This window comes from Castor canadensis, chromosome 9, assembly GCF_047511655.1.
Source record: "Castor canadensis chromosome 9, mCasCan1.hap1v2, whole genome shotgun sequence".
NCBI lineage: Eukaryota > Metazoa > Chordata > Mammalia > Rodentia > Castoridae > Castor > Castor canadensis.
In genome coordinates, this window is record NC_133394.1 from 115,300,248 (window position 1) to 115,319,765 (window position 19,518).

The window sequence follows — 19,518 nt, forward strand, 5'->3', positions numbered from 1 at the left end:
GCACAGAAAGAGGAACTCTTACACACTGTTGGTGAGAATGTAAATTAGTATAGTCAGTATGGAAAACGGTATGGAAGTTCCTCAAACACTAAAAAAAAATAAAAGAAAAAATATAACCACTGTATGATCCAGTAATCAGACTAGTGGGGTATGTATCAAGCAACCATCTATTGATCTATATCATCTATCATCTATCTGTCTGCCTATCTATTATTTCATCTATATCTATCTATCTATCTATCTATCAGTCATCTATCATCTTCAATAGAAAGGAAATCAGCTTATTGCAGAGTATGTGATGTTCATGTTTGGAAACAACCTTGGTGTCCATTAAGAGATGAATGGATTTTACCTTAAAAAAAGTATCAGTAAACATATATCACTTAAATAGTATTGAAAGTCTAGAAACACATCCTTATGTTTATTGTCCATAATTTTTTTTTTTTTGATAAGGGTGCCACAACAATTCACTGAGGGAAACGATAGTCTTTTCAACCAATGGTGCTATGATAATTGGATTTCCCCATCAATACAGTAAATTTGAACTCTTTCCTCACACCATACACAAAAATTAACTGAACATGAAGCATAGACTTAAATATAAGAGCTGATAGTATAAAATTCTTAGAAGAAAATAGAAGTAAATGTTAGTGACCATGGGTAAGGTTTTCTTGAATAAGACACCAAAAATGCAAACAACAAAATATTATATAGGTAAGTTGGGTTTTGTCAAAAAAGTTAAAAACATTTGTGCTTCAAAAGACACTATTAAAAAGGGGGCTGGGTGCCAGTGGCTCATGCCTGTAATCCTACAGAGGCAGAGATAGGAAAGTCATGGTTCAAAGCCAGCCTGGGCAAATAGTTTGTGAGACCCTATCTCAAGAAAAAAAAAAAACAACAACAAAAACCCACCACCACCACAACCACCACCAAAAAGAAAAAACGCTTTTGGAGTGGCTCAAGGTGTAGGCCCTGAGTTCAAACTCCAGTACCACAAAAAAAAAAAAAAAAGTGTTGGGGGGGAGGTGGACTATTCACAATGTGGGATAAAATATTTGCAAATTACATCTAATAAGGGAATTGACCTAGAATATATAAAGAACTCATATTTAATAAGAGATGAAAGCCCAATTAAAATGAGGAATAAGTTGGAGAATTGTATCTTGGTGAACACTGTTAAAAATGAGGAAAATGGAATTTGCTTAGGGGAGATTTTACAACAGATTAAAAAATCTGCCTTCATCCCCAACTTCTCAGCTGTTCTGTAGCTGTAATGAAGTCTTTGGTGCTTTATTTTTATGTGGGTCTTAAGTCTTTTAATTATGCAGATATTCATTTGGGAGTTGTGTGTTATGGTTACATTTCCTTTTCTACTTGTTCAAAGTCATGACCCCATGCCAATTAAAAAGAAGATGTTCCTGGTATCAGAGTCAAATGGATTCTCTTCCTGCAATCCATCACTTTGTTCAAACTCATGTTTTATATATATATATATTTTTCACACCTGAATTGTGTCTTCCTTAAATAGTGCCCTCCACCATCAGTTTGGTTGTTTTGGCTGCATTTAACAGAATACTGAACTGTAGGTGCCTTGTGAGTTTCCTGACTGTTCTCTTAGTGACAGTGGCTGCTGTAGCCTCGAGCATTTTTTTCTTGCTTACGTGCTAACCTTGCTAACGGGCAGGAAGAAGGGGATGCAGGAAGTAGAGGAAGCATTGGGTGCGCTGCCTCTGGATCTGCTGTCTTTTTAAACATGCTTTTAAAAGAGTTTAAAAGAAAAGTTTACATAAAAGTTGTGCCTGGTGATGAGAACTGTTGTCTTTTTTCTTTTAACCTAGATCTATTAGTTAGAAACCCTTCACCATATTTGCCCTTTGCTTTCTTTGTATATTAAGATGCAGCTCTAGAGTTGTTTCTATTTTGGTGAATTCCTGTGAGAGAAACTTGCAGACAGCATGACTTTGTGCCCTTAAAGACTTTGCCACACATTATAAGAGAAAAGGCCTTTCCCAAGCAATAATGGAGCAATAATTCAGTGCAGGAAATTTAGTGCTGTTAATTGTCTCAGATTGTGTCTTTAGAAAGCAGATGCTTGGGACAGAATTATAATTGCACAGATGTGAAAGGAGGAGGCAGAATTGGATAGGTGAGGCTGTCAGACTATGCTGCATTCAGTCTGTCAGCACCAGGGTCAAACCTGGTCCATTAGAGAAGTTACGTGTTGGGCAGAAGTTGTTTCGCCTATACCACAACCTTTCTCAGTTATGGGCTGGGGCTGTCCAGAAAATAGTGCGATTCTCCCTTGAAATCTGAAGCCAAGCCAGGTGTGGTGGTGCATGTCTGGCATCCCAGTACTTGGGAGGCTGAAATGGGAGGATATCAAGTTCAATGCCAGCCTGGGCTGCATAGTGAGAGTGTCTCAAAAAAAAAAAAAAAAAAAAAAAAAAACCCAAAGCTACCTTGGATGAAGCTAACAGCTAGAGGCTCTCAGTAAACTTACTCCTGCCTAGCAGTGAGTCTTTTGGATGTGAGTGGTACATTTCCATGTCTGCTGTAATACAGAACTATTACCCATATATACTCCTTACTCAAATCCATGTACTGTCAGAGAACATCCTTTAAAAGCCCCCTCCCATCTCTCTCTTTATTATTTAGGAATTGAATTCAAGAAGCTCCCCAGGTGGATGATAGAAAGTAATTGAAGGGGTCAATCTGATTAAAGTATAATATGTACATGTGTGAAATACCAAGGTGGAAACCCCCTGTAACAATCAATATACACTTAAAAAAAAAAAAAGGACAGAAAGGTAAAACAGGTTCTGTTTGGGGGTGGGTCCAGTGGAAGGGTAAATGGGGAAGGTGAATATGGTGAATGTACTTTGTATATGTGAATGAAATAGAGCAGTGAAGCCAATTGAAATTGTTCTAAGAAGCGGGTAAGGGGAATAAGGGAGAACGATGGAGGGGTAAGTCTAGTTAAGATACGTTTTAAGCACATATGTAAACGTCACAATGAATCCCCCTTGTAGCACTCATGTATGTTAATAAAAATATAAAAAAATAAAGTTCCCCAGGTGATTTTCCTGTGTGTTTCATTGGTCTGAACCAGGGCACCTGCTAACCTATAAATCAATCCCTGGCCAAGGAGAGTGGGAGTTGTTTCAGGGTTAGTGTAGACTTCTAATGACTGATGCTGTGGGTGTAACGGAGGGCTACTTTCCCTAATCATGTGTTTCTCATTTGGTATATAAAAAAATGAAAAAAAGAAAAATGAGTTCCTTAACAAGGAATAAAGGAGGAAAGACTGTGGCAGCATTTTGCTGGAGTGGTCTGTTGCATATCCTTTTTTTTTTTTTTTTTTTTAAATTGAGAAAGGAATCTGCATTTTTGTCATGAAGCCAGCTTTTTAATTATTCTGTCTTTTGAACAGAATCTGTTCCATTCTTCCTTTCATGCAGTTCACCAATTTTCTGATTTAATAGGATGAATTATTGTCTATTCCTGCTCCCCAGCTGCCATCCTGGGACTTCTTTTTCATTTCACTCTTGGACCATTTCCACTGTTTCTTGTGTATCTCATGCAAACCTTATTGGTTTTCATCATAGTTTTGCTAAAGGACACCTTCAAATAAATGTCTTTATTTTGCCTTCTTGCGTGGTCAGTTGTTTGGATATAAGCATCTAGGCCAAAATTATTTCACTTTGGAAATTTTTGAGACATTACTTTATCTTCTACAATTGATTCTGATTTTTAATTGGATTCTTGTTTTTGTCCTTTCAAATCATTTTGTCCTTTTTATTTTTTTGGTTGTGAAGCTTCACAGAATTTGTCTTGATATTTCCTTTTCATAGAACAGAGGGCATGCTGCTTCTTATTCATTGATTACCTGGCTCCCTGTCTTACTTTATCATCTTTCAACCTGGATGATTTTAGCATATACGTGGATGACCTGTCTGGTACCCGTGGCCTCTTTGACTGACACCGCACCTATGAGTCATTCTTCTTTCCTTGCTAGTAGAGCTGATTTGTTCAGATAGTTAGGCTCGTGTGCTTCCGGGCTCTTCCTCAGCCCAGAGGGGCAACTGTGAGTGTTGCTTAGCCTAAAGTCATTTGTATTCTGTTCTCTTTGCCAGTGATTGGTTTGGGCATGGTGACACATAAGGAAGCCTGCTGGGAGTCTCGTTTCCGTGAAGTTTTGAAGTTTTCTGGATGTTGTCTTATGAGCTCATGATACTTGGAGGTTCTGCAGCCATCTTGGGTCTCAGAGGAGAAAGCATAATGATGAAAACCCCTTAACTCAGTTGCCAAAAAATGGAACCCAGACTCTAGCTGTGCCTCCCCACAAGTTTTTGTTTCATCTTTAGTTGCTCAGGCCAAAATTCTGGCAATTATCCCTAACTTTTCTCACTCACACATGCCACACTCTATTCATTAGAAGATCCTCATTTAAATTAAATTTCAGTGTTAATTTATATTTCTGCTGCTACCATGCTGGTCTAAGCCTTTGTATTGCTTACCTGGGTTACTATGATAGAGCAATGCTTACCTTGGGAGTTTTCTTAGGGCTTAACTAAACAGACTTATGGATTGCCAAAGGCCCCATTTAACACCACATTCACTTGGGAGGATTCCAGCAGGGACAATCCCAGTGTTCTCTCTCCTCAGTCCTTGTATATCCCCCCCATCCCCCCCTCCACCACCACAGAGCAGTCCACAAAGAGAACAGCCAGAACTATTCTTGGCTTCTGGCCACTTTCAGCTGAGGGGAGAGTAATGAGGCCTGCTTGCCTGGATGGGTGTATAGCCAAGGCAGCTTAGGAGCTTCCACAGAAGCCATTATCTCACACGACAGTCCAAGAGCACAGCTACAGGATCTCTACAGGGCATGCCCAATTACAGGAGTCATCCCACTAAGAGGAGCTCAGAGTTGTGGCTACTCACCATTATATAGTGTAGTATTTATAGTTCTTTCCAGTCCCTTTGTAGTTTACCAACAGGTCACTTTTACGCTAAGCAATGTTGCCTAGTTACACAGCTGACATTCTGCCTGTATGGTTTCTGGAGAACAGAGCTAGCAGGGCTAACTGAAAACAAGGGTAGTTTCTCATGCTGAAAGAGTTTCCTTAACACTTCAGTCACAAATAGTCTCCTGACTAGCACTCTCCCTGCTTTTGGGCTTCTCTTCTCCTTCTTTCCTTAGTTCTTAGCACAGTAGCTAGAGTGATCTTTAATATGGACATCAGGTCATGTGACTGTCCAATCAACTCCACAGTGACTCCATGCTTCACTCAGTGTGGTGTTTGCAGCTCCAACCTGAACAGATCCTCATAACTCTAAACCCTTTCTCCTACCATTTCTTTGCACATTTGTTTCACAGTTTTCTTGTTGCTCTGTTGTGTTAGGTCTGTTCTTACAGGGCCTTCCTTTGTGCTTCCCCATGGCTGGAATTAAAACTAGTTTTTGGACCCGAGGCCCAGCCTCCAGGACTTCCACATGTCAGGTCTGCCATTTACCTCTGTATGCCAAAAAAAGAGCCTTGGTGAAGGGTAGAGAATGGAGATTTAATACACAGCCTGAGACATGCTGTGTGAAGAGGCAAAGTAAGTACTGAGCCCATCTTTGGGGTATAGACACAAGCTTTAGGTTTAAGTAGAGGAAGAGTTGGGGCAGCAGAAGACAGATACACGTAATTACTAAACAGTCCTGGCAATAGGTGTGTTCCTGTGGGTCATTATCTCAGTCCTTGTTTTGAGGGGGGTTCCGAAGAAGTTGTTATTTCTGTCGTCATTATTGCCTGTCTTTAGGAGGTTTTGTGGTTACTTTTTGGTGGTAGCTTCTTCCATCCTTCCTTATAAACATACTATCCTTCCTAGGTGGCTGTAAGGAGAGAATGGCTTAGAGCAAAGGACCACAGATACAAAATGGAGGCAGGGATGTCAACTTTTCTCTTGATTTTAGATAATTTGAGGGCCCAAGTACAGAGTCACTATTTTACAGCAAAAACAAGAGTATCTGTTTTTTCCCTTGCTCATATATCACCTTTTCAACAAAGTATATTGCAGTTCCTACTTGCTTCTCCATGATTCTTTTCTACTTTCTCTGTCCATCTCTTTTCTCACCTTTTCATACTCCATAACTTGTTGATTGTAATTTTTGTCTCCCACTGTTAGCATTCTAGCTGCATTAGGACAGGATTCTTTATTATGTTCACAGTGTAGCTCAGCTCCTAGACCACTGCCTGACAACCAGCTGATGCCCATATTGTTGATGTATGTGTGTGCAAGGCAAGCGTTTGCTTCCCAAATGTACTGGATAGAGGCTGGAGGGCCAGGGCTGCTGGGCTGAGTCTGATACAGTCAACATGTATCTTCATGTCTGGGCAGTTGTAGCATTCGATCAGGAGGAAGGTCAGAGATCCAGGCCTGGGACACATGTGCACCCCTTCTCAGAGTGGCCAACCTCACTTCTCATATTCTCTTGGCTGGAACTTTGTTGTGTTTCTTCTGCCAATTATAAAGAAAGCTGGGAGATGGGATTTTTAGATAGGTGGTCATGTCTACAGGCAAAACTTGGGAATTCTGTTACGAAAGGAGGGAATGGATGCCAGTGTAATTTGATGCTTAATATTTTAAATAACTGTGCACTCACTTATAGAGAGCTTCTTCTGTGTTAAGCATTTTAAAACATATTCGTTTAATCCCATGAAACCCTCTTAAAAACATCCTTTACAACACTTTTTGATAAGCATAGATTTTTTGTAAGTAAATACTAATGGGAACATTGGTTTGAGATTCTGCCATTGTTTTTGAAATAGCAACGCATACGTTGTTTTTTTCATTTCCAAACAATGTCACCCTTTTGTTTTAATGGCAACAAAAGCTGAAAACATGATTTGTGAGGATGTGAAAAAATTTTGAAATTAGAGGCAGCTGAGGCAAGGCCAGAACTCTTCAAGCCTTATAAGTTGTTCTGTCATCTTGTTTCTTTGTCCTTTAAATCAAGTTAATGAAATGATCTTTGGTAAAATTCACAATACATCAAAAGAAAAGATTACAAATCCACATACTGTTTTAATCTGAACAAGCTATTCACAAATTTAAATAAGTTTTCAAGCAGTATGCTACCTGGCCTGCCACCTCACTTTGACATCCTGTCTGCTGCAAAGTTTTGCTTTAGGTGAGAAAAATACTCAAGATTGAGTCATCTGGAAGCTTTTTCCATTTCTTGGGAAATAGCTTTTGAGAAATTATTTTGTTTTAATTGCCCACTTTAAAATTCTCTCCAAATATTGCCTTATGAGGTATTTGTTTTTAAACTCACATGTATGAACTGCTTGCAAGATACTACCTAACAGTCTCCCTGAAATTTTTTTTTTTGTGTGGGGGAGGACATGTTTGTGTGAGTAAAACCAGTCTTTGATCAGTCTCTCTTCCTTTCTCTTCCCCTCTCTCTCCCTTCTTTCTTCCTCCCTCTCCCTTCGACCACCCTTCACACACCTTGCTGCTCCCTTTCTGTCACTGTTTCTGTATCTCTCCTCTCAACTAATCTCTCTGCAGCTTCCCTCCCCATTGTAGGATCAGGGAGGTCCTGTTCTTTTTTCAGTAGTTGGCCTGTCAGCAATAATCAATACTGCTGTGTGAAAAGATACCCTAAAACAGTGGTTTTAAACAAAAGCAATCATGTATTTTGTCCACAAGTTGGGTTATCTAGGCTCAGCCAGGTGTTTTTTCTCATGGGTTCTCACTTGAAGTTAGTGACATGACAGTGACTTGGGCTGGGGTCTTGACTCACATGCCTGGTACTGGGTTGAGAAGAATTAAGCAACTGGGTCTTTTCTTTGAGAGTTCTCTCCGTGTGGTCTCAACACAGGGTGACCTTGGAGAAGCAGGACTCCTGTGGAAGTCCTTGGCCACCAGAGTGGTGTATCAGAAGACCAGTAGTAGCCGTATATCGTCTTCCTGGTATGTTTCACAAATCAACCTCACTTCTGCATTCTGTTTGTAGAGGCTTCACAAAATGCCCCCATGAAGTGTGTGTGTGTGTGTGTGTGTGTGTGTCGGCATCGGTCCCCCACCTTGGTAGGAGAAAGAACATTAAAGAATTTGCAGACCTATTTTTAAGACAACTCCATGGCTATTCAGTTGCTGTCAAAATTAGACAAGTTAATACTAGAGAAAACCAGGTCCTGGTGGTCCATTGTGTTAGTTACTTTAGTGCTGCTGTGATGAAATACCCAACATAAACAACTTAAGGGAGGAAGGATTTATTTGGGTTCACAGTTTCAGAGGGTTCAGTCTATGGTTGCTTGTTCCCATGAGGTTGGGCAGAATATTATGGTGGCAGAGTAGCTTCTTCACTTCTTGGTGGACAGGAAGCAGAGAGAGAGGAAAGGACTGGGATAACCAGGGATAACCTTCAAAGGCACCTCTACCCCTCCAACCTACTTCTTCCAGTTAGATCCCACTTCATAAGATTTCTACCACCTTCCAAAATAGCTAGCACCATCAGATGGGGACCAAGTGTTCCATGGATAAGCCTGTGGGGGACATTTCATATTCAAACCAGAACACTGATTACTGGGAAAACACAAACATATGTGCTGTGCTGTTCACATCCTGGTATCCTTCCTTTATTTGAACCATTTCTCTGCAACTAAAAAGGAATAATATAAGCTGGGTTTGGTGGCCAACTGCTGTAATCCTAGCACATGGGAGGTTGAGGCAGGAGAATAGTGACTTCAAAGCCAGTTAGGCTACACAATGTGGACTCTGTCTTTAAAACCAAAACCCAAACCAAAACTATATATTTAAATAATTAAAATACATTTTAATTATACATAATAATCATACATGTTATGGGCATATTGTGACAGTTCAATACATGTATGTGATATGTGATGATCAGACAGGGTAACTGGCATATCTGTTGCCTCAAACATTTTTCATTTCTTTGTGTTGAGAACATTCAAAATCCTTTATTAGCTAATTCCTCCACAACTTTTTGATGAATTTATGTCTTTTGTGTGGCTCCAAATTTTATTTTTGACATTGTACTTGGCTCACAACTTGTAGAAATCCTTGAGTCATCTCTTTATACCCACCATATTTTAAAATTGACTCCCAAATACTGAGCGCCTGCTTGGCAATAGATAGGTATCTTTTGATCAGTCATCTAAATGTCTCTCAATCTGTTTTCCTCCTGGTCAGTTCCATCACTGTCTTAGGACAGGCCATTATAATTTCTCACCTAGATTGTTACTCTTCTCTCTTACAGTCCTTTTTTTTTTCCGCACAGTGTTGGGGATTGAACCCAGGGCCTCGCACACATGCTAGGCAAATACTTCCACTTTAGCGATACCTGCAGTCCTAAACTTACTGTATATTAGCTTTTTATTTTTTTGAGACAAGGTCTTTCTCTATAGTCCAGACTGTCCCGGACCTTGCAATCCTCCTGCCTCAGTCTCATCAATAAGCCAGGTGTGGTGGTGCACAACCTGTCACGCCAGCTGTGTGGGGACAGAGATGTGAGGATTGCAGGCTGAGGCTTGCCCTGGGCTGTTGTCAGACACTATTGGAAAAAAGAATAACTAAGGCAATAAGGGCTGGAAGCTTTGCTCAAGGGGTAGAGCCCCTGTCTAGGAAGGGCAAGGCCTTGAGTTCAAATCCCAGTACCGCTAAGAAAATTTAAAAGATTTTTAAATGCTACTTTGGTGTGATAAGTAAGATCACTATTGATAACATTAAATTTCTTTAGAAATCAGTATTATGATTGGAGGCTTTTTTGGGGGGAAGAGTTCATGGGAGCACTTTCTTTTATTGAAGTATGCATAAAATCCTATTCAGATTGGGCTAGTCTGCCTACGATACTGAGGATGGATTGCCGCACTGAGTTGGTCTTGTTCAGTAGGGAATGACTGGTGATACGAATCTGTTTTAAATGTCATAAAGGTGGTATGTGGAGCTGTAAGACTGGATGAGTTCAGTTCCCGGAAACTGAGTCCTGGGCTGTCCATCATAATGGAGAGTAAGAACTAGCAAAGAAAATTGAGAAGCATTGGCCAGGGAAGGTTCAGGGGCACCTCTCAGCAGTGCGGTATCCTGGAAGCAAGCCCAGGAACCATCAACCAGGTTATACACAGCTGATTGCTCAAGTCAAACGATTAAAAATTGTGTTGTGCAGAACTGAATAAAAATTAACATTGTCAAATTTTAGTTCGTGAATAGCCAATCATGTTTCAAATTTTGAAAGCTGCGTAAGTATAAAGCAGTAACTCTCCTTCCCGCTTACCTGTTTTGAAAAGTTGGTGATTATTCTGATCAGTTAGAGAGGAAAGTTTAGTTTTTCTCAAATGCCCCGCTCTAACACATGCCTGGAGGCGTTGTTTGAATCCTCACCACAATGAAATGCTTCCACCAGAGGTTTCTAATCACTGCTCATATTGCTTTAGCCACTGGAGTCACACAGTTGCTCCTAACTTAAGAAGGGAAAAGGGAAGTAAATCATACAGAGGAGAAGGGAAGTGGGCTGGGCTATGTACCACTCTCACCTTTGACAATCAGTGGGGCAGGTGCTCACACAGGTATAGCACTGTGTGTACTGAAAGACAGCTTGCCCTGAAAGGTATGGACTTGATGTAAGCGAGACAGTCTGTGTTTTAAGCCACTGATAATTGGGAGATTGTTTTTATTTCAGCATAAGCTAATTTAGCTTGAATAATATATCAGTTACAGATGTTTCTTAATGTATGATGGGGTTATGTCCTGATAAATCCCATTGTAAATTGAAAATTTTAAGCAAAAAAAAAAAAAATGCACCCAAAGGACTGGAAATGATGGTGCATGCCTGTAATCCCTGGGGTGGTTTGAGGCCAGCCTGGGGGTGGTGGTTCATGTTTGTAATCTTGGCTATTCAGGAGGCAGAGGTAGAAGGATTGAGGTGCAGCACTAGCCTGGGCAAAAGCATGAGCCCCTATCTGAAAAAGAAACTAAAAGCAAAAGGACTGGGGATGTGACTCAAGTAGTGGAGCACTTTCCTATCAAGTGTGAGACCATGAGTTCAAATGCAGTACAGTCAAGGGGGGAAAAAGGCAGAAAATAGATTGTACATCAGATACATTTGAACATTGAACATTGTAGCCTATTAGAGGCTTTTTTTTTTTTTTAGCAGTACTGGGGTTTGAACTCAGGGCCTCAACACTTGCTAGGCAGGTGTTCTACCACTTGAGCCACTCCACCAGCCCCCATTATAGCCTAATTACCAAACGTTATAGCCTAGCCTAACTTAACATGTTCTGAACACTTACATTAGCTTACAGTTGGGTAAAATCTTTTAACACAAAGTCTGTTTTATAGTGAAGTGTTGAGTATCTCATGTAATTTATTGAATACTGGTAACACAATTCACTGTAGAATACAGGTGGTTTGCCTTCATGACTGTGTGGTTGGCCAGGAGCTGCAGCTCTGGCACTGCCCAACATTGTAAGAGAATATCACTAGCCAGGGCAAAGATCAAAATTCAGAATTCACAGAATGGTTTCTACAGAATGCATGTCACTTTCACACCATCATCAAGGTGAAAAACTGTAAGTTAAACCATTGTGAGTCAGGGACCATCTGTACCAGCACTGAGTGGAATTTGACGTGGATATCATTTATGTTTTTGAGAGAAAGAGTCTCAATGTCTCTAAGCCTCATTTGTAAGCACTCTTGGTAAACCTGATCGCCACTCCACCCCTCCAAAAAAGAGCAAATACCTTAGAGAAACAAATGTTTTTGCCTTTCATACCTTTCTTGAGAAGTTTGCTGTGGCCATTTTCATTAGAATTTAGAAAATTTTCATATTCCAGATCTCTTCATGAGACTGTCATTCTCACCCCCCTCCACCTCCCAACACACACATTATTTAGTGCTCTGTCATTGCTTGGCTGTGACAGAGCTTGTGTTTCTTTCCTTTCTCTCAAGGGGTAGATGGAGTCTGTTGCAGATTGCAGCCATATTTAGCTTAATGAATTTGATGTAGGGAGGGGTTTAGTGTGGACCATTTTCTTCTGAGCCTCGCTTTAGTGGAGTGGACTGGCAGGGAGGAGGCTCTCAGAACACAGCAGACAATGCTGATGAAGGACGGGTTGCTTCTTCTTTCTCTGAATTCTTACTTTAAGGTATTTTTGTGGCTACTTAGAATTTCAGGTGTTATGCCTTTCTAATTTCTACATCTGCTTGACTTTTCTCTCACATTAAGTGGTCTCGGGATGTTGGAGTAGGGAGTTAAGTCACCTTAGGCTTTTATCTAAGTGTTGCTCCTTTTAAGCTTGTTGGGTATAGGATGATTCAGGTACCAACAGGAAGAAAGGAAACAGTTTCAAGCCTGGTATTTTCTGGAGACATTAGGTTACATCTCAACATGGATATAAGAAAAGATGTCCTAATATATTGGCTTTCTGAGGATGACAAGCCTGTTCAGCTCCCTTCCTGTTATTTTGCACTGAACTGAAAATGCAGTAAAATAGAAATTTATGACATTGTCAATATTCATTTTATTGAATAAAATGTTTGCAAGACCATTTTTTTTTTAGTGTTTATTTATTATCATGGGCAGCATTTACTTAATCAATAACTGTTTGTTGCATTCCTGTGAGCCAGGAGATGGTGTTGGGGGGGCGTGTAAACATGAAGAAGACAGGCCCCGCCCTGCTGGACCTTGCTTACTATTCGGGTAGACAAAAATACCAGACTATAAGCTCTGTGGTGAAAGATTAGGTTTGGCAAGAGAGTGGGGGCTTTCAGTTATTTCAGAGTGGCTGAGTAGATCTCTTTGGGGACCATTTGCAGTGGTCTGGATGGAGGGAAGGAGCAAGCGCACAGGATCTTGAGCAAATATAAACTTCGTGAATCTGGACCACCTGAAAAACTGGCCTTCTGAAGAACTCACTCTGGTTACTGTGTGGAGAGTTGAGGAAGGAGCACGTGCAGAAGTATTATTTATGAGTCTAATGGGGTCAAAGATGATGATGGCTTTTAGTAAAATGCCAACTGAGGGTGTGCAGAGAAGTGGGCAGATTTGGGACCACCAGAATTTTAGGTACAGGGTTGTCAGAACTTGTTGATGGATTGGTTGTGGGGTGTGAGAGAAACAAAATAAATGTGATTTTGAGGTAGCTGGCCTCAGCAATTAGAAGAATGATGGTGGTATTTATTGAGGTGCAATGCTGGGGGGAAGCAAAGACTTTGGTGTATTAAGATTCGAAATTGAGATCCTTTAGATCTCCAGGTGGATGATTGAACTTGGGAGGTTAGTGGTCAGAAGAGAGGCAAGTCTGAGTTAGACATATTACTCATATTCTGACAGAACCCAAATTTGAGCTTAGGCCCTCTGGATTGCCGAAGGTTATGTAAGGGGGTAAATGTCAGTGGACAAGAGGTTAGGGACTGACCCTGGTATTTTTGACATTCAGAGTTTACAAAGAGGCAGAGAAAGAGGAAGAAATTCAGGAGAGTGTGGCATTTTGCAATCCAAATTAAGAAGTTGTTTTCAAAATGTGGGAAGAGACATGGTGCTTTTGCATCAAGGAAGATGAGACTAAATATTGACCTTTGGGTTTCCTGAGGTGTGGAGGGCATTAGGAATATTGACAAGTGGTCCTGTGGAGTGCAGAGGCCGAAAGCATTGGGATGGATCGAAGACAGAATGAGATGAAGAAGAGAAGCAAGGGTGTGGAGGGCTTTTATCAGGAACAGGAGCAGAGGCTGTAGCAGTAGCTGGAAGGGGGTTGTGATTAAGGGGGGCTCTTTTTTCCTTGCTCTGTTAAAGTAGAGAAGATGTCATAGTATGTGTGCTGATGGGCATGGCCTCTTAGAAAGGGAGAAAAAAGGTTGAGAGTTTTGTCATCTTGAAACTGCTGTCTGTTTCAAGAAAAGTAGTTTGGAAGTGTTGGTTTAGGGCTGAAAGTTTTGACTGCCCCACCCTCTTCAGGGAGACTTTGTCATTTTATTTTTCTCCTTTTGGCTTGCTTAGTCTTATTGTGTATCATGATAGATTGTTATCTTTTACGTTTCTGGTAAGTGGTGATTATTCGGAAGTTGAACCAATTGTGTATGAAAAATGCAAAAGACATTTATCAGGGAATGTGTTTCCCAAGGCCATTGTTTTCCACAGAAAGGAAACCACTGACTTCTTGTTACATCAGTGAATATAAAATTATTTTGTGAACACAGTATTCCTTTTATGTCTAGCATTTTTCATAAAGTGATCAAAAGAAATTATTTCATGAAAACAAGAAGTTAATTTGAAATGTAGACTTTTGTTGCAAGTGGGAATATAGTCAGGGAAAGCACTAGAAAAAGCCAAATATCTCTTCATAACATTTTAAATTCCTTTAATTGTGGAGGTAGTTGCCACAAATTAAGTTAGAAAAAATATAACTTATGAAAGCTAGAAGTATGTAGTTTTTATTAATTTCTTGAAATGTGGTAATGAGTTTTAATTTGAAGAGAGAAAATGAACACTATAGGATAGTGGGAATATTTACTTTCAATATGAAGCAGATGGAAGAAAAATGTCTCTTTCTGTAAATACAGTTACTTTTATACAAGAGTATATTTAAAGTTTGAGTAGATCATATATATATAAGTATGTGATTTCGTACTTAGTTAAAATGAAGTGCTGGTCGATGTGGTGGTACATGCCTATAATCCCAGCTATTTGGGTGGTAGAGGTGGGAGGATCATGGTTTGCGGGTGGCCTGGGCAAAAGTGTGAGATCCTATCTGAAAACCAAACTAAAGCAAAAAGGACTGAGGTGCGGGCTTAAGTGTTGGAGGCCCTGAATTCAAACCCCAGTCCTGCCAAAACCCCAAAAAAGACCTCAGGTAAAGTTTGATTAAAAACAACATAAATTCATAGAAAGATGTGTTTGTAGATTTGGGCTCACAGGAGACCAATCTTAAACCATTGGATTTCTCAATTGGAGTTTTACCTCTGTCCTCTACTGTCTCCGAGTCCCCTCTCCACAAAACAAAGCTCTAAAAATGTCTCTGCGAGTAACAAAGCCTCCCACGTTCTGAGCAGTCTCAGAACAGCTAGAGACAGACAGTGTTTGGGTTGTAAGTTACGTGGATCAGAGCTACAGTTTTGTTGTCTGAATGTGATGCTTTCACTAGTGTAGTGGGCTTAGTCTTGTTATTTTTCTTTTTGGCAGTACTGGGGCTTGAACTCAGGGCCTCATGCTTGGTAGGCAGGTGTTCTACCACTTGATCTACCCACCAGACCAAGCTCAGTCTTTAAAAAAAAAAATCTCCATGTAATTAGCACCTGTAACACATTCCTTTGAAATGCTGCTAGTTTTGGACTTTAACTTTTCTGTCCACTCTCCACTCCTCTGATTCTGGGCTGGTTAGAGGATACAGTGGCTTTAGGTGCTTACATTTTAGTTAGGGAGACAGGCAATAAAGACTTAGATAAATACAAACAAGCATATGTCAGATAGTGTTAAGTTTTATGACATAAACAAAGTGTCTTTGGAACTTTTTTACTTAGTTGTTGGGGAGTAATAACTACCTCCGCTGAGTTGTGTGGAATTAATTAAGTGGTATGGGGAGTACACTGGCAGCATGACTGATGATCGAGTGCATGTCATCTCCTCTTCCCTTCCTTTCTGTAATTTGAGTCAAATCTGCAGTGTAGTGCCATATAATGTACGTAAGCTAGAGTATGTTTAAACTGTGCCCTTGTATGGTTTTGAAGGTCGTTTCGCACAGCAAAACTGAATAGCAAGATGGAGGAACCTTGAGGACATCACACTTAGTGGAATAATCCAGGCCCCAAAGGGCAAATACTCTGTGGTTCTGACAGTATGAGGGACCTTGAGCAAACTCAGAGAAGCAGCAAGTGGAAGGGTGGTAGTAGGCTGGGGCAGAGGAGAGGGGGAGGTTACTGTGTAGTAGAGTTTCGGTTTTGCAAGAATAAGAACTCTGGAGATGGACGGTGATGGTGGTGGTTGGCGACAGTGTGAATGTACTTAACGTGCACTTAATGATTAAGCCGGCAAGTCACATGGTAAAAATTACATGTTATATGTTTAAAAAAGTAAATGCTAGAACTATTTTGGTAAGGGTTATCCTCTACTCCCCTTTTGGTGAATATCAGTGAATCAAGTAACCAAATCAAGAAACAGCAGTTTGCTGTTTTTGCATTAATAGTGAATGTGTGTGATTCCCATAACATGAAACTTTACCAGAAATTTTCATCATTTCTCAGAGGTGTCAAACTTCAAACTGTTGCGCATAGAGCAAAGAGCACAGTGTAGCTGGAAAAGACATTTTCTATTGTTTTGTTTTGTCAATTTAGAAAATATTTATTGGGCATGTATTGTGCTGAATGAACAACGGTAACAGCATTTGTTGGTGATACCTGCCAGCTATTGTTCTAAGTTTACACTTAACAATACTTGGGGTACTTACAGTACTTTATAATCTTTACAAAACAGCCCTTGAAGGTTTTATTCTCATTTCGTAGTTGAGAGACCTGAGGCTCTTGATTGGGTAAGTGATTTGTTACTTTAAAAATGATTTAAGGGAGTTTCAATATAAAGAAAGGAAGGGAAGGCATACTGGAGAGCAGAAAGCAGACAGGTAGATCTGGGTGTAGGAGTGAGTGGGATGTATTTGCAGAGCAGAGTAAAGCCTGACTAGGTTTACTCTCTTCTATTAGAGTCCTGACTCCCAGGGTTATGAGTTCTCAGACTTTATTCTGTAGGCATTGAGGAGACTGAATTGTCACCTTAGGGAGTTTTTGGATCAGAGTTGTTTATTTGGAAGCACTGTCTGAAGTGCATTGGAGAACCTAGAGAAGGAAAGCCAGAGACCAGGGAGGTGACCACTGAGAATTCTTTTGTGGTCATTTGGAAGAGTATGTTATATTTTAGTACGGCTGTGGTTGGAGTCAGTGCAGTGACTGGTTGTTGAGGAGTTAGTTGAGAGATAAGAAAGGAGAGGCAACAATGTGGGGTCACAAGAGGAAATGAAGAGTTTTAGAGCATGAGTGTAGGTAAGGAAGACTTTTTCCTGTTTTTTTTTTTTTTTCTTTAGCATAATGGTCACCTAATATATGGATCAGATATAGTTTTCTTTTTTGGGCTTCACTTGCTAGGCAGGTACTCCACTACTTGAGCCACACCTCCAGTAAGATGTAGTTTTAACTTTGAGAAAGGAGGATTCTTAGAGGTCCATGTGAAAAAATGTCTTTACAGATAGAATATCCTTCCCAGGAAGGGAGGACTTTAGTGGTTTTAAGTTGACTGTGAAGGGTTGATATTGGGCAGTCTCTTCCTGTTTCCAAGATGAGGGTGTCTGCCCAGGTAGGGGTGTACCAGGCCCGGGACTGGAGAGTAGAAAAGTCTCAGCCTCTGTAAGTGGGAACTTGGCAGGGTTGATCATCACTCTTAGAGTGTGGCATAGAATAAGAGTACTACAATTATGTTTGCTTTTTGTACAAATAGCTTCTAAAGTAGAACTTCTCATGCAGTATTGGTTGTATAACATACTGAAAATTGGGCTGTTTAAATAGAAAATTTGTTTAAAATGAGGAAGAAAGATACATACCTTAAATATTTTATGATTAGGTGTATAAATGTTTATAGCTCACCAATCTTTTGATGAACAGCCAAGGCATTTTCTGTACTGTGTTTTTAGGGTGACTTGCCTTTATTAAATTATAAAACTTAATTTTTAGAGACAAAGCATTTTCTTTTTTGCATTCATTTTTTGATTATTTGATTATTTGACTAACTTGCATGATTATAGTAAGTGCAACTGACATAAACACAATTCGCACAGTTTTAGAACAAACATAATTTAACTAATAGGAATGCAGCTCTATTGTTGGGAGAGAAATAAGATAGTGTATCAAGGGAGAACTCCCCTTCCTCCTAAAGAAACTGGAATTCAGAAGTTGTGGCTTGTTCATGGATTTAGGATTGACAAGAATTCAGTTTTATTTTTAAATCCAGTGCTTTTCCTATTCTGTAGAGTTTTAAGGTGATAAGGTACAATAATGTCAAATATTGGTTAGTGATAAAGAAATTATAGGCTGTAGATATTTTTAAAGAAGCAGTTTCATCGAGGTGTAATTCACATGTAAGTCACCAATTTAAAGTGTGGAGTTTGCAGTTACTATGTAGTCACAGAATTGTACAAACATCATCACAATTGATTTTTAGAATATTTTCATCACTCCCTAAAGGAAACTCTGATAACAACTAACAGTCACTTCCCTTCTGTTTTTCTTCTGGTCCTAGGCAACCATTAATCTACTTTCTCTCTCTCTATAGATTACTATTCTGGACACCTTATATAAATGGAATCATATAAAATGTGACCATTTGTGAATGGATTCTTTCACTTTGTGTAAAGCTTTTAAGATTCCTCTCTTATGTAACATGCCTTTTTTGTGACAGAATATATTCCAGCAGGTGGATCTCCCACATTTATCCGTTTGTTGGTAGATGACATTTTCATAGTTTCCATCATTGGCTATTGCAAATAATGGTATAGTGAACATTTATTTACATATTTCATTTCTCTTGCATATATACCTAGTAGAATTGCCAGACTTGTCCAAAGTGGAAGTATCATTTCATATTCCCACCAGCAGTGTATGAGGGTTCCAGCATATACCCACCAACATTTGTTGTCTCCTTTCTGATCGTAGCCATCAGTCTTAGTCAGTTTGGGCTGTTATAACAGAATACCATAGACTGAGGGACTTAACATAAATTTATTTCCCACGTTTCTGGAGACTGGGAAGTCCGTGGTCAAGGCATATCTGGTATCTGGTGGCGCGCCCACTTCCTGGTTTGCATATAGTTGTCTTGTATTGTCACATGGCAGAGAAGAGAGAGAGAGGAAGCAAGCTCTCTTGTGCTTTTTAGAAGGGCACTCAATAATGAGGGCCTTATCCTAGTAACCTGATTTCTTCTGAAAGGCTTTTCTCCTAGTACCATACCATCACAGAGGAGTTAGGGTTTCAGCATGTGAACTTTGGGGGACACAGACATTCAGTCCATAGCATCATCCTAGTGGTTTAATTTTTCTGTACTATAAAAGTAATAAATTGCTTAGAGATATTTTGGAAAACATAGAAAAACATGAGAAAAAAATCACTCATTTAAAATCACTATCTAGAAGTAACATTCATTGCTTTTTCCCTTCATATTTTTAATGCAGTTTAGAAACATGGTAGACAAATATGATTTTGAGTCTTACCTTTGGTTTGTCAATAGCACTTCCTCCCATTATTTTTTGAAAGAATTCCAGTTTTCCCATGTCAAAGAGTGACTCTTTTCTTCTCTTTGCTTTTTTATCTTTCATTTATTTTTTTTTCAAATTTTACTGCTTTTATCAGAGTTCAGGGACAGAATGGGAAAGTATTTGGTAGCATGTTTAACTAGAAAGTTACACTTCTTCCAGCTGTGTTTATTTGTGCTTCCTTTCTTTCTGTACCTTCCCTAGCAATGGGTAAATAGGTA

The 19,518-nt window shown here is 39.7% G+C and overlaps 1 protein-coding gene across 13 annotated transcripts in view; it reads left to right on the top strand.

The window, feature by feature from the left end:
- The window catches only part of Fryl (FRY like transcription coactivator), a 222,240-nt gene that overhangs the window by 14,277 nt on the left and 188,445 nt on the right, over nucleotides 1–19,518 (top strand). Inside the window, exon 1 of one of the 13 annotated variants that reach the window (XM_074042291.1) lies at nucleotides 16,497–16,534. The exons of the other annotated variants lie outside the window; for them this stretch is intronic. The gene's annotated coding sequence lies outside the window, so the exon portion shown is untranslated. Of the gene's footprint in view, nucleotides 1–16,496; nucleotides 16,535–19,518 lie in introns of those variants that run through there. 13 annotated transcript variants of the gene reach the window in all.